Raw genomic sequence first — 13,482 nt, forward strand, 5'->3', positions numbered from 1 at the left:
GCCTCAAAACTTCGTCTCCATAGGGAATCGAACCTCCATTCCTTATATCCCCAACCTAGCGATTTACCAACTCCGACAACGCCCGGATCGTGAAATGCTCTCCATATTAATTCCCCTAGTCTACCGTGAGGATGATAGCGGAATTCCGCGAGTGACACCTACTGCGCATTTCCTTTCCTGTAAATGAATTACAGAATGGCGCTGAACTTTGATGCGTTCAATGAAGTGATGGTTGTGTTGCACATTGGGCTCGCAAGGTATTTTCACTACAGGTCATGACGTCCCCAGAAGGTCCCGGCCCCCGTACCCTAGACCTGCGTAAAATTTAAGCAAGGGTAACGTAGTTGTGGTAATTGCTCCATTGCTACGTTGAAGAGAAGAGGCAATAGTACAGAGCCCTGGGGGGTGCCCCAGTGCCCACAGAGAAGAGTGAAAATGTGTTATCGCGGAACTTAAAGCGGGCACTGCGTCCACTGAAAACGTTTTTGACAAAGTTATACGTTTTTGCCCATACAATCAATGCTGACAGGCCATCCGTCGCTCCCTGGTGTGAGCTATTATCAAATGCCTTCTTTAGTTCGCTTCGAAGAATGTCCCATTTTTACTCTTGGACAGGGTAATGTCATGGTCAAATTAAACCATGAGGTCCTGTGCCGAGATATGAGAGCGGAAGCCATCATTTCGAGCGGAAGTAAGTCATGGCTGTCGATATATTTTGTGAGCCTGGTTAGGATGGACGTGCTCCAGTAGCATGACGCTAGAGATATTGCCCGTGAATTGTCTATCTGAAGCTGTTTGAAAGGCTTGGGTATGAGAGTAATTTCAGCCGTTTTCCATTGCTGACGTATTTCTCCTTTCTCCCAGCACTGCTACATAAGCTAGTTAATGCGGCTACCGATTGGTGATCTAGGTTTCGCATTATTTTGTTAGTGATACCATCTGGGCCCTGCCCTGTGTTGATTCTAAGCCGAAGAATATCCGCTCTCACTTCTGCACCGCTGACAGGGGCATCAAGTTTATCATTGGCGTCCTCTAAGTAATCTGGAAGGGGTCTCCTGCGTGTATCGAACTTCGTGTCACCTCCTGGGATAGAGTGTCTAAAAATCTTGATGTTAGTGCCTTGTTGAGCTTACGAGCTCACGGGGTCCAGGAGTTGACGAAGTCCACTTGTCTTAGGCATGCTCATATATTCTCTGTGTGTTCGCATTAATTCCCCCAGTTTTTCTAGCGTAGCTTGAAAGCGTATACTTCAATGACCTTATTATGCCGAGCTATCTTGCGCCGTAGGTTAAAATTCCACCGCTGCCCCTTAGGTCCCCGCTCCATTCTTTTCTTTGCCTCCCACATGCGGGGAAGACAAGTATCCACTAAATTCGGAGCGTTGGCCTGATCGAGATATTTAGTCGCTACCCGGACGTCGGACTTTAGTTGTGTAGCCCACGTGTCAAGGTCCGTTATTTTGCTTTTATTTTTGCCTATCCTCTTGCCTCAAAATTTATTCCACTGCATTATCACCGGCGTTGCACGACGCTTAAGGCCGGGGCCATCCCCGAGTTTAGGCACGATTATTTGTGATCACTACCGAAGTTCAGGTTGGTGTTGCTACACTGTGGACTGAGGGCGCGCCTAGATATTGGGAGGCCGGGGTTGTACCGACGCTAACATTGTCCCCAATTCGTGTCGGGCAGGTAGCATCTGTATGCATAATGCATCCTAGGTGTTGTATATCCTCCACAGCTGCCTCCCTTTCGGCCAAGGTGTACAGAATCCCCCTCAGAATGGCTAGCATTGAAATATCCCACAATCACTAACGGATGTTTTCTTATTACTTGTTCTGCTTTTGGGAGCAGTCCTGAATATGGCCGTGCTCTGCCTTGGTGAGCTGCAAATATTGAGGAGGTAAATACTGGACCTATGACTGTTTCCCAAGATAATGTCTACAAAACAAATTTTCTATCTCTCGCGATGCAAGGCGGTGTTCCACTTCGGCCATATTTCTTTAAACTAAAGTTTTCACCATCGTTCTCTCCCCCTTATCGCTGTGGAATGCTCGGTATCCCCTAGTTCTTGGACTCCGGCAGCATCTTCGGCCAGTTGAACAATTTCTCTTTGGACTCTTGGGTCTGAGCTTCGCAGAAGGGTCTCCCAGATGTCTGTAGTTATATTTTTAGCCCTGCCTGGTGACGTCGCACATTCCCATACTATGTTATCTAGTGATCCCCTTTCCTTACATAATGAACATAAGTCTGATCATGTTTCCGGCCATATATGGTTGACAAGAACTGGGTTCGGGCATTTATTTGTCTATAGTTTTCTCCATGCTACTGCATTCTATTTGCCTAACGTGGGGTCCGGTGGTGGTAGGACCCTGCTGCTAAGTCTGTTGTGCATTGTTATTTCGCTATAGTTAATCAGGTCCTCTTGTTTGCCTTGCTGCGATGGCACTTCTCCAGCCAGGTGTGTGAGAACTCCGGCTAGTATGTGTGCCACCTCGTTTCAAGGCACGCCTGCGTGGGCTGGCGTCCAAACAAGGATGACGTCTCTTTCTATTCGCTTTTGATCGAGGATTCTGCCCGCGATCCCAGCTATTACTCCAGCGGTGTAGCTCCTGGTTGCGGTTTTGCTGTCACTGACTATGCATTTTGTCTCGGTCTGAGCAAGCGCCAGTGCTAATGCAGCCTCTTCCGCTGTCTATATTGATTTTGTTTTATAGACACTGCGGTGACTATGTCTCGCTTGCCGTTGAGTACGACTGCATTAATTTTTCTTTGCCGCAGTATGCAGCGTCTACATAGCAATTCTACTGAAATTTCTGCCGCGAGTTTTCGTGTCTGTGTTTTGGCCCTTGCCTCTCGTCTTTGCTTTTATATTCAGGGTGCATGTTCTTTGGTAATGGTGTGATATATACCCGTTTCCGGACCTCCCCTCTAATTTCCTCTGTCGTGTCCCAGTACTGCTTCGGTTATATACCTATTTCCTTCAATATCTTCCTTCCACATTTAGTTTTCTCCAGCCTTCTTTGTTTTGTAGCTAGTGTTGACTCAATTATTTCATCTAATGTGTTGTTTATTCCCAGCATCATTAGCCTGTACGCCGCGGTACTTGCCGGGAGGTGTAGTGCTCCTTTGATGCATTTTCTGATCATGTGATATCGATCCTGTCTTCTTCGGCCTTTTTCAGGTCTCAGTATGGTGTGGCATGCCCGACCCTGCTTATTAAGAAAGTTTGTATGAGCCTTAATAGCTTACTTTTTTTTAAGGCCTTCATTTTATTAGCTATTCTCCTTATAAGATTTGTCGTTTGTATGACCTGTCCTTCCAGTTTCCTTATCCTTTCTCCGTTGCACCCGTTCGTTTTGAAGACCATTCCTAGCACACTCATTTGCTCGACTTTCGGGACTGCTTATCCCTCCAATTCTTCTTTTTGCCTTAGGTATTTCGGATTGTATATAAACTACTTTGATTTCTTTGAGGAACATTTCATGCCCCTCTCTTTGGAATATTGTACAGTGTAGTTTGCTGCCTCTTGCAATTTGTGCTCAATTTCAGCATCGCTACCTTTTTTGTCCAAATGGTTATGCCATCCGCATATAGGGTAAATTTCATCTGCTCTATTTACCTTAGCTTTTCTGGAAGTCCACACATAGCTATGTTCAAACGTGTGGGCGATAGCACCGCTCCTTGTGGTGTGCCCTGCTATCCCCCTTTCCAATATCTAAGATTCTATTCCAGGATACCTTATTTTTGCTTTTCTGTCTGCTGGAAAGTTTTTTAGATATTCATACATCCTTTACGTTTAGTTTCGTACGGACCTACAGAACAGCATCGTGTTTTACACTGTAAAATGCCTTCTTCAGGTCCAATCCTAAGATACCTTTACCATATTATGGTGTATACTGAGCATAATACCTTGCGTACTAAGATGTTGCCTGAACCCTATGACCTCCCGGGGCCATAGCTCATTCTCCTCCCTATATCTGGTCAGTCTTCTCTGAATTCCACGTTCGAATAGTTTACCTACACATGATGTGAGTGATATTGATCGCAAATTATTGACCGCTGGAGGTTTTCCGGGTTTGGGTATTAGCACTATCTCAGCAAGTTTCCATTGCTTTGGGATTTCCCCTGTTTTTCAACATCTCTGCATGGTATTAGTTAGCTCCACTACCGAGTCGTTATCCAAGTTCTTTAGCATCCTGTTTGTTATCCCATCCGGGGCCGATTTTGTATTTATTCTACAGATTTCTGCTACCACTTCAGCTACCGTTCTGGGGGCATCTGGTCGCTAGATTTGGTGTCCTTTGTACGCTTCTAATTTATCTTTCCTTACTTCTGCAATATATTTGTCCTTAAGTTCTTTAAGGAAGTCATCATCGCTCCCTCCATGATGGTGCCTAGCCTTTATCAACCGAATAGAAGTCTGCCTTTTAGTTTTCTTTGGGTCTAGCATTTGTCGTATTATACTACATGTCTTAGCCATGCCCATTTCATTTTCCATTTGACGGCACCTGTCTCGCCAGTTTTGCCCGCATAGGTTTTGTGCCTGTTAACCTTTGCCATCATCCTTCTAAGACACCTGTTCCATTTTTGCTCCTAAGTCTTTTTTCGAGACTCTGCTTTGCTTCCCCCCTGTGCAATAGCCGGCTATCTATCACTGCTGCAGCATTCTCTCCCTTAAAAATTTTGGTGGGCTTTTAGATGTCTCGTTTAAGTCTGTTACACCACTCCTAGATATTGTTTATGGGTGGAATTTCCTCGGTGGTTCTCCAGTCTCTAAACGTGTCCCACTCAGTAATTTTGCTTTACTTCCTTTTTCGCGCTTTCGGCCCTCCTTCTATATTAATTACTATGATACAATGGTCGCTGCCTATGTTTATTTCCAGGTTGTACCACTCTAGACCTTCTATGTTCTTTGAAAGTGCGAGGTCCGGAGACGCGTCCTCGCTGACACTATTTCCTATCCTCGTCGGGCCTGTCTGGGTTGTTATTCAGTGGGAATCCTTGCTCCAGAATATCTTCCCATAGTTGCCTGCCTTTCGAGCATTGTCTACTGAGCCCCATGCTTGATGTTGTGCATTAAAGTCACCTACTATGAGTGGCTGTTGCCCTCCGCATATATTTTCAGCCTTTTTTATTAATGCACGGAATCTTGTCTTTTTCTGCTTTGGCGAGCTATAGACGTTGCATTGAAAATATAAGGCTCTGTGATGCTTTCGGCTAATGCATCCACGAACACGTGTTCTATGTCCCTGGATGCTCTTTCGTGTTCCAGAGCTGCCACATTTCTTTTTACTAGCGTTGTCATCCTCGTTCTGTCTCCTTTGTTACTATGGAAAGCTTGGTATCCTGCCAATTTTGCAAGACCCCCTGTTTTCTGCAGTGCTATTGCGAGAAGTTAGTTTTCTAATTGTTTAAGATGCTGCTGTAGCACTGGCCTCTTTCTTTTAAAACCTCTCCAATTCCATTGCCATATTTTATTGTTTATATTCATCGTTGTGTCCACCCCCCTTGGAATAAATTTTTGCGCGATAAGAAACAAAATGTTAGGGAACGACTCACAAAACTCCTGACTGCTATCGTCGCTAGCATCAGAAGCGCATCTTCGGTGAAAGGCATTCAAAAATGAATTGAACCCTCCAGACAAATTTTCTCTAGTAGCAAGCATTACAGCTAAAGATGGCTGCTAACTTTGCGTACACGGCCCCGCTGTAAATCCGCGGATACTCGGCAGTGGCTAGCGGAGGAGGAGGAGGTAAACTTTATTAAAGAAGAGGTCGTAGGCGCGGGGTGGGTTGGCGTTCCCGTCCCCGCGGTGGGCTCCTCTTCTAGGCCGGACGCCAGGTGGCCGACCGACGATGTCGTTCGGCGACCTCTTCGGCTCGCTCCGTGACTCGGAGTTGAACCTCCGGGTCGGAGCTGAGCAGCGCGGCCCCCCACTGAGATTGGGTAGAGAGCTGCAGACTCTGTGATGGCTTGTCTTGATTACATGAGTATAGGATGTGTGGTGTGTCTGCCTTTTGATGTCCACAGAGAGAACAGACAGGGCTGAACTGCTCTGGGAACCATATGGAGTACATGTACGGATTAAAGAAAGTGTCTGTTTGAAGCTGGCGCCAGGTGACTTGTTGTGTTTTACTTAGTGATCGATGTGGTTCTGGGAAGATTTGTCTTTCTTTCTTGAAGTGGGTAGTAATTTCTTTGTAGGTTGTCATCCGCTCCCTAGCCGACCTGAGCTCAGGGCAGCGCACCTCCCGGTTAACTACGAATCCTCGGGCAAATTGGTGCGCTGCCTCGTTCCCAGGATGGTCCGAATGGGCAGGGACCCAGATCAATGTGATAAGGCGGGTATGGGAGATTTTTTGCAAGATTTTGATGGCTGCGGAGTGGGCCCTTCCTTTTGCAAAATTTCGAATTGCAGTTTTAGAGTCGCTAAGGATGTATTTGGCAGTGGTGGAGGTAATGGCTAAAGCTATGGCAGCCTCTTCGGCCTCCTCCGGAAATTTTGTTTTATTGATTGTCGCCGATGCGAGGGGAGAACCTCGATGATCGACAACTGCCAGGGAAAAGGCATCTCTGTCCGCATGTTCTGCCACGTCCACGTGCGCCGTGTCTTTCTGTACTGAAAATCTTTCGAGTAATTTTTGTGCTCTAGCCCTTCTTCTGTCCGTATCATATTCTGGATGCATGTTTTTAGGCAGAGGACGGACTATTAATTGCTCGTGCACGTGTCTTGGAATCGGCAAAGTGTGGGCCCGGGTCCCTTCATATTGTATTCCTGCTTTTTTTTTAGGATGAAACGTCCCGTTTCAGTGCTTGACAGTCGTTCGTACTGTGCGGTGAGGTGTGCTTCCACCATTTCCGCTAAGGTGTTATGAATTCCTAACTTTAGTAGTGTTTCATTTGGGGTATGACGAGGGAGGTTTAGCGCAATTTTATAGGACTGCCTAATTAGTGAATCCAGGTCGTCTCTTTCTCTAACTGTGAGGGTGACGTATGGTGTAGAGTAGATAACTCTGCTAATAACGAAGGCTTCTACTAGTTTCCTGGTCTCAGCTTCTTTAACTCCTCCACGCCTATTCGCGATTCGTCTGAGGAGGAGGGAAATTTGGTTCACGGTGTTTTTCAGTTTCTTAATTAGTGTGTCGTTTTTTTGGTTTGACTGTATGAGCATTCCGAAGATTCTTAGTGTTTCCACTTCTTGGATGGCTGCACCTTCCGCGTAGATTTTTATCGCAGGCGCTTTATTCTTTCTTTGACGCTTTGGGTGTAGAATGAGTAACTCAGATTTCTGGGGGGAACACGCGAGTCCCGCGGCTTGCGCCTCCTCTACGACTACGTCTACCGCTTGTTGTAGCGTATCTTGTATCGTGCCAATACTCCCCTTGGTGGTCCAAAGGGTGATATCGTCCGCGTACAAAGAGTGTTCTAGGTCTGGGATTCTTGCGAGTTGGTGTGCCATTTTGATTAGGGTTATGTTGAATAAAAAGGGGGAGAGGACCGATCCTTGCGGAGTTCCTCTATCTCCTAAAGTGAAGGTGTCGGATTTGATAGTGCCAATTTGAATTTTAGCCGTCCTATCGGAGAGAAAGTCTTTGATGTAGTTAAACGTTATTGCGCCTACATTCAGCAGTGAAAGAGATTCTAGGATTGCTTTGTGTTTAACGTTATCAAAGGCTTTGGTTAAATCTAGGGCTAGGATTGCCCTGGTACTCCTTTCTTGCTCATGAGATAGGACTTCGTTTGCTAGTCTTAGCATCGTATCCTGTGTTGATAAATGTGGTCTAAAGCCGACCATAGTGTTTGGATATAAATTCTCTTTTTGCATGTGGGACTGGAGTCTGTCTGGTATGACGTGCTCTATCAGTTTTCCTATGCAAGAAGTAAGCGAAATAGGTCTGAGGTTTTCGAGCGCGAGCTTTTTGCCAGGTTTTGGGATAAATTTAACGATGGCATGTTTCCAAGACGCTGGGAGTTTTCCCTCTCTCCAGCACTCGTTCGCAAAGTCCGCGAGGGCTGTGATAGAAGCGTCGTCTAGATTTCTGAGTGTCTTATTGTTAATGCCGTCCTCTCCTGGGGCGGATGTTGTACGTACCTTAAAGAGGGCTGCTCTTATTCCCGCCAATGTTATGTAAGCATCCAGGATGGAGTTAGGCTCTCCTTTATAATTGGGCAGGGACTTCGTCTCACGGGTTGTGCAGAAGTATTTCTGCTGTAGCGTGTCTATAATATCTTGATCCGTGCCTGGGTCTATGTTTAAAATTTTGGTGATTTCCTTTTGAGTGGTAGCTTTGTTGGATTCCGGATCAAGGAGATGCCGCAGAAGATTCCACGTCTGCCTCGTGCCTAGATTGCCATTCACATTTTCACAAATATGGCTCCACTGCTGTCTGGCTAGTTCTGCGGTGTGGTGTTGAATTTCTTTTGTGAGTGTGACGATCCTGTTTCTAAGCTTTTTGTTATATTTTTGCTTAAGCCATCTTTTTTCTAGGCTCTGCCTTGCCTCCCACATGTGCGTAAGTCGGCTGTCAACCGTATTTACGCCTAAGTCATGTACTATTTCCTTAGTGGCCTTTCCCACATCCGATAGGAGGGTCTGTGTCCAGTGTTCTAAGTCTATGATTGGTTCGTTGTTTTGGTCGCGGATAGTCCTAAGCTTGTCCCAGTCGGTGATTTTGTTTTTTCTGGGTTGGGGTTTGAGATTGGCAATGGTGATTTTAGACATTATGATATAATGGTCACTTCCCAGATTTTGTCTGGTGTTGCTCCAGCTTAAGTCTGGGAGACTTTTGCCTATCGTTAGGTCCGGGCACGTGTCCCTGGTCACGCTGTTTCCTATCCTAGTAGGTTGCATGGGGTCCGTGTATTGGGTGAGCCCTCTTTGCTGGATAAAATCCATTAGGGCCGTTCCTTTCCTGGACATGGTTGCGTGTCCCCATTGCACGTGTTGAGCATTGAAGTCGCCCACAATTAGGGTTGGGTTTTGGCCTGCGATTTGGAGGGTTTTGAGTATAGCGGCTTTCGCTGGTCCAGCCGGTGCCCTGGGGTGGCTGTATGCGTTTAGTACGAACAGAGAAGAGGAGTTTCTTCTGCTAGGCAGAATTTCAATTAATATACAATCGAGCTCTACGTTTTCAATCTCGTGGTTAACCACGGTAAGATTTCTATGTACCAACGTAGTGGTTAAAGGCTTTTCTTTGATGTGACATGGCAGAACCGCCCGGTACCCTGGCAGTTTTAGTCGAGACATTCTGGGTTCTTGAATCGCTATAATGTCATGTTTTTCGGATTGCGATTGAATGTGTAACTGCAGATCTGTTTTTTTGTTGCGCATAGACCTGCAGTTCCACTGCCAAATTGTTACGGTTTTAGGATTGGCCATTTTGCTTGGATAGATCGATTGGCGCCCCTTGAGCTAAAGGGGGAAGCCGGTGTAAAATTTCCTGTAAAACGGTGTCAATTACTCCGAATTTGTGATTTACATCCTGTATGTGTTGTTCGAGTCATTGTGTTAAATTATCAACTCTTTGGGTTAGACTATCGAGTTTCTGGCTGTGCTCCTCCACTTTTTCTTCGAGTTTTGGGACTCTATCCTCCACTGAGGTATTTCTTACGTCAGCTGCTACTGCTCGTTTTTTGCGAGGTGTTTCTTCCTTGCTAACTACGCTTACTGGGGTTTCGACTGAGGCGGTCACAGTAGTACTGAAAACCGCGCTTACGCGTGAGCCGGCGTATGTCGGAGCACGAATGACGTCACGCACGACAGAAGTGGTCGCCGCTGACTTCGTCACAAGAAGGGAACTACGCAGTATCTGTCACGCTTGCTCTGTAGGCACATGAACCGTGTCGAAAGAGAAAGGAGAAATGTTGGTTTGGTTTGGTTTGTGGGGTTTAACATCCCAAAGAAACTAATGCTATGAGAGACGCCGTAGTGGAGGACGCCGGCTATTTCGACCACCTGGGGTTCTTTAACGTGCATTGGCAACGCACAGCACACGGGCGCCTTGCTTTTCGCCTCCATCAAAAAGCTGCCGCCGAGGCCGGGATTGGGAGTGAAAGTCGAACGAACGAAAGAAAGGGGGATCGCAGTGGAAGGCTACGGAGTAATTCCAACCACCTGGGGATCTTTAACGTGCACTGACAGCGTACAGCACACATTAGAGGTCCCCAGATGGTCGAAATGACTCCGGACTACTACGACTCCCTTTTTTTCTCTTTCCACTTTCACTCCCACCTTCCTTCCTTCCCTTATGGCGCGGTTGCGGTGCCCACAGAAAGCGAGACAGGTATCGCGCCTTTCCCTTCCTATAAATCATTCAGTTTAAGGCACGAAAGTATAGTGAAGTGGTAGCCGTAGACATGTCATTGAAATAACATGGTTGGTTGGTTGGTTTGTGGTTTAAGTTCTCAAAGCGACTCAAGCTATAATATACGGCGTAATTGAGGAATCCGGTACTTTTGACCCCCTGGGGTTCTTTAAGGGGCACTGACATCGACACGAATCGTTTTCTCTGACACCACCTAGACGAAATTTATTTAACCAACACCCTTTGACATGTCGCCGATGCATACTACCTGTACAGAAGTGATACCACAGTATTTGGCTAAAAAGCTGCAAAGAAATGAAAGGCTGAAAGCTCAGCGAGCATCCGAGACACCTGAACGACGAGGAGAATGTCACGCTAAACAGCGCAGCAAAGCCTGAAACATCTAAAGCACCACCATAAGTTAAACAGTAAGCATATCTATAAGATAAACCAAGGCATATCTATAAGTTAAACCGTAAGCTTCTCCATAGCCTAAGTAATAAAGCATAGCTGTAAGATAAATCATAAGCATATACATAGAATAAAGCATAACCATAAATCAAACCATAAGCACCCCTTGAGCATTTCGCTTCGAGATAATAGGCTTTGCTTTAGCAAAACCCCAGCCAATTTTTTTTTTCATTTTACTCTTCCTGTCCATGTTATATCTAATCACAACCTGCTTACACGAGCTAACATCAGGGCCTGTATTCCGAGTTTGCGTCGTTATGAAAGTGTCGCTATCTCCCCTACCTCGGCTCGTCTGATTGGTGGAGACGCCGGAACATGATGCTGCCACCTCTTCCGGATCCGTTGTGGCAACACCAATTAGGCGATTCAAGATCGCGTGAGATAGCGACACTTCGATAACGATGCAATCTTGGAATGCGGGCCCTGGACTTCTTCGATTTGGGCAAGTAAACTGCATCGTGTTCGCAGTGAAATCTGCCAAATTGATAATCTAGATTTTATGTGTGGTGAGGAGGAGAAAACATTTATTTATGATGATATGATTTGGGAAGGGAGGTGCGTTTCTTTGTGGAGCTGAGTGGTAGACCCTATTCCGGGACGCCATTGGCCGCCGCCACTGCCCGAGCTCTTTGGACCAGGACACGCTGGGCCTGCAGGTCCGAGCTGGACAGGGCCACCTCCCAGCCCTCCCTTGTTGACTGTTTTATTGCTTTTAGTTTTGTATTTTTCTGGCAGGCGTGTCAGCCATCATACTGCCCGCAGAATTTGCACGTACCCGTGAATATCTGGTCCATGTGTTTTAGTATTGCGGGATTTAGAAAACACCCTGTTTGGAGCCATCTAAGGCGGAACTCCTCAGATCTGTCGAGGCCCTTGGCGGGTCCCAGGAGTGCCCTCCTGCAGAGGCGTAAATAATCTGTAATTTCGGCATAAGTTATTAGCGGGATTGGTATGGTTGCCTCGGCATAACCGGAGGATTGAGCGGAATGCCGTGAGTGGAATGCTCGGGCAGCCGCGTGAGCGGCCTCGTTCCCCTCCCGGGGGGTTGGCAACCAGGGGCTGAGGAGTGCGGACGCGTTTTGCGTCGGCTCCACACTTTTTGTCTCGATGTGCCAGAAACTTTCATCGGAATTTGGTTTCAGTAGTGTCATTGTACGTCGGAAGGCGTCGTGACCTTGTGGACACCGAGTTTGTGACTGTGAGTGCAGCAGTTTGGTTTTTATTGTCGGTCTTGTGCGGACCACCTGCGAAACGCTAGCGCTTGTTTGGCCTAGCGCGGCTTCGGCCGAGGAGACCGGCCCGGAGGCCCCTTCACCGCTGGTCTACCGCCGCGTTTATGGACCAAAACTGACGATGCACGTGGCCGTAGAAGGTACTGACCTCGATCCAGAAGACTGCGTGAGCACCTGGGTACAAACGCTCAGGAAAAAGGTTGAATCGAAAACCAAGCGGACGCTTCTGAATGATTCCAAGGAGGACAAGGTGGTGCAACACCGCGTTCCAAACGGGGAAGCCGCTCATGGCGCTGCTAAAGCAACTAGAAGAAAATTGGCTGAACGGTCAATAGCTATGAATCTTCCGAGGTTCCTGGAAGAAGGTATCAAGGTGATTATTAGGCCTCGTGAAGGTCTAGCCGTCATTAAACGCACGCCGGGCCCGCTGCTTATTCAGGCCCTCGCCATGGCTGCCGGAATCAGCTGGTCGGAGCTGGACTCATGGTGTGTCAACGGAAAGCAAGGTACGGTGCTCTTTCATTCCTTGGATTTTAGTTGACGCGTGAAGGTAGCCGCAATCCGTTGCTTTAAACTCGATGACAAGGAGCATGAAGTGGTGGCCAATCTGATCGCACCGGAGGATTGCGGCCGAGGAGTCGTCCTTGGGATCTGTGATACATTCACGGAAGAACAGTTGTTCAGAGCATTGAGGAAGGATCCACAGAACCCAACGGTCGCTTGTGTGCTGCGGATGGGGAAGACTTCCACTATTATTGTCACCTTTTTGGAACCTGAAGTCCCAAGATTTGTCAGGATTGAAGGCATGCTTATGCCATGTCGATTGTTCAAAAAGAGATGTGAAGTTTGCTTCAGATGTGGGGAACTTGGTCATCGCTCAGATGTGTGCGATAGTGAAAAACCTAAGTGCCGTGGCTGTGGGGTGGTATCGCCGCCCGAAGATCACCAGTGCACTCCCCAATGTCGTCTATGTGGAAAGGGCCACCTAACGGGAGACAGACGCTGCAAAGAACTCTTCCGTACACCCTACGTTATTAGGAAGAGAAAATGGGAAGCAAAATTAGCCGCCGAGGAGGCAGCCAAACAAAAGCTAGCCTCCGAGGAGGAGGCCAAGAAGCTGCGACAGGTCCGCTTTAGTCGTCGCGATGGGTGTAGTGAGTCCCACAACCAGTTCCACAGCCGTACAAGAACCCGTTCCTCTTCGTTCCCGCGACTGCAGCCGCCGTCGTCCAAGACGATAATGGAGGGCTCTCGACCAAAGCAGCAGCAGCAGCAGCAGCAGCAGCAGCAGCAGCAGCAGCAGCAGCAGCAGCAGCAGCAGCAGCAGCAGCAGCAGCAGCAGCAGCAGCAGCAGCAGCAGCAGCAGCAGCAGCAGCAGCAGCAGCAGCAGCAGCAGCAGCAGCAGCAGCAGCAGCAGCAGCAGCAGCAGCAGCAGCAGCAGCAGCAGCAGCAGCAGCAGCAGCAGCAGCAGCAGCA

The sequence above is a fragment of the Amblyomma maculatum genome, chromosome 2 (genome assembly GCF_055883805.1).
Source record: "Amblyomma maculatum isolate TAMU_Amacu chromosome 2, ASM5588380v1, whole genome shotgun sequence".
NCBI lineage: Eukaryota > Metazoa > Arthropoda > Arachnida > Ixodida > Ixodidae > Amblyomma > Amblyomma maculatum.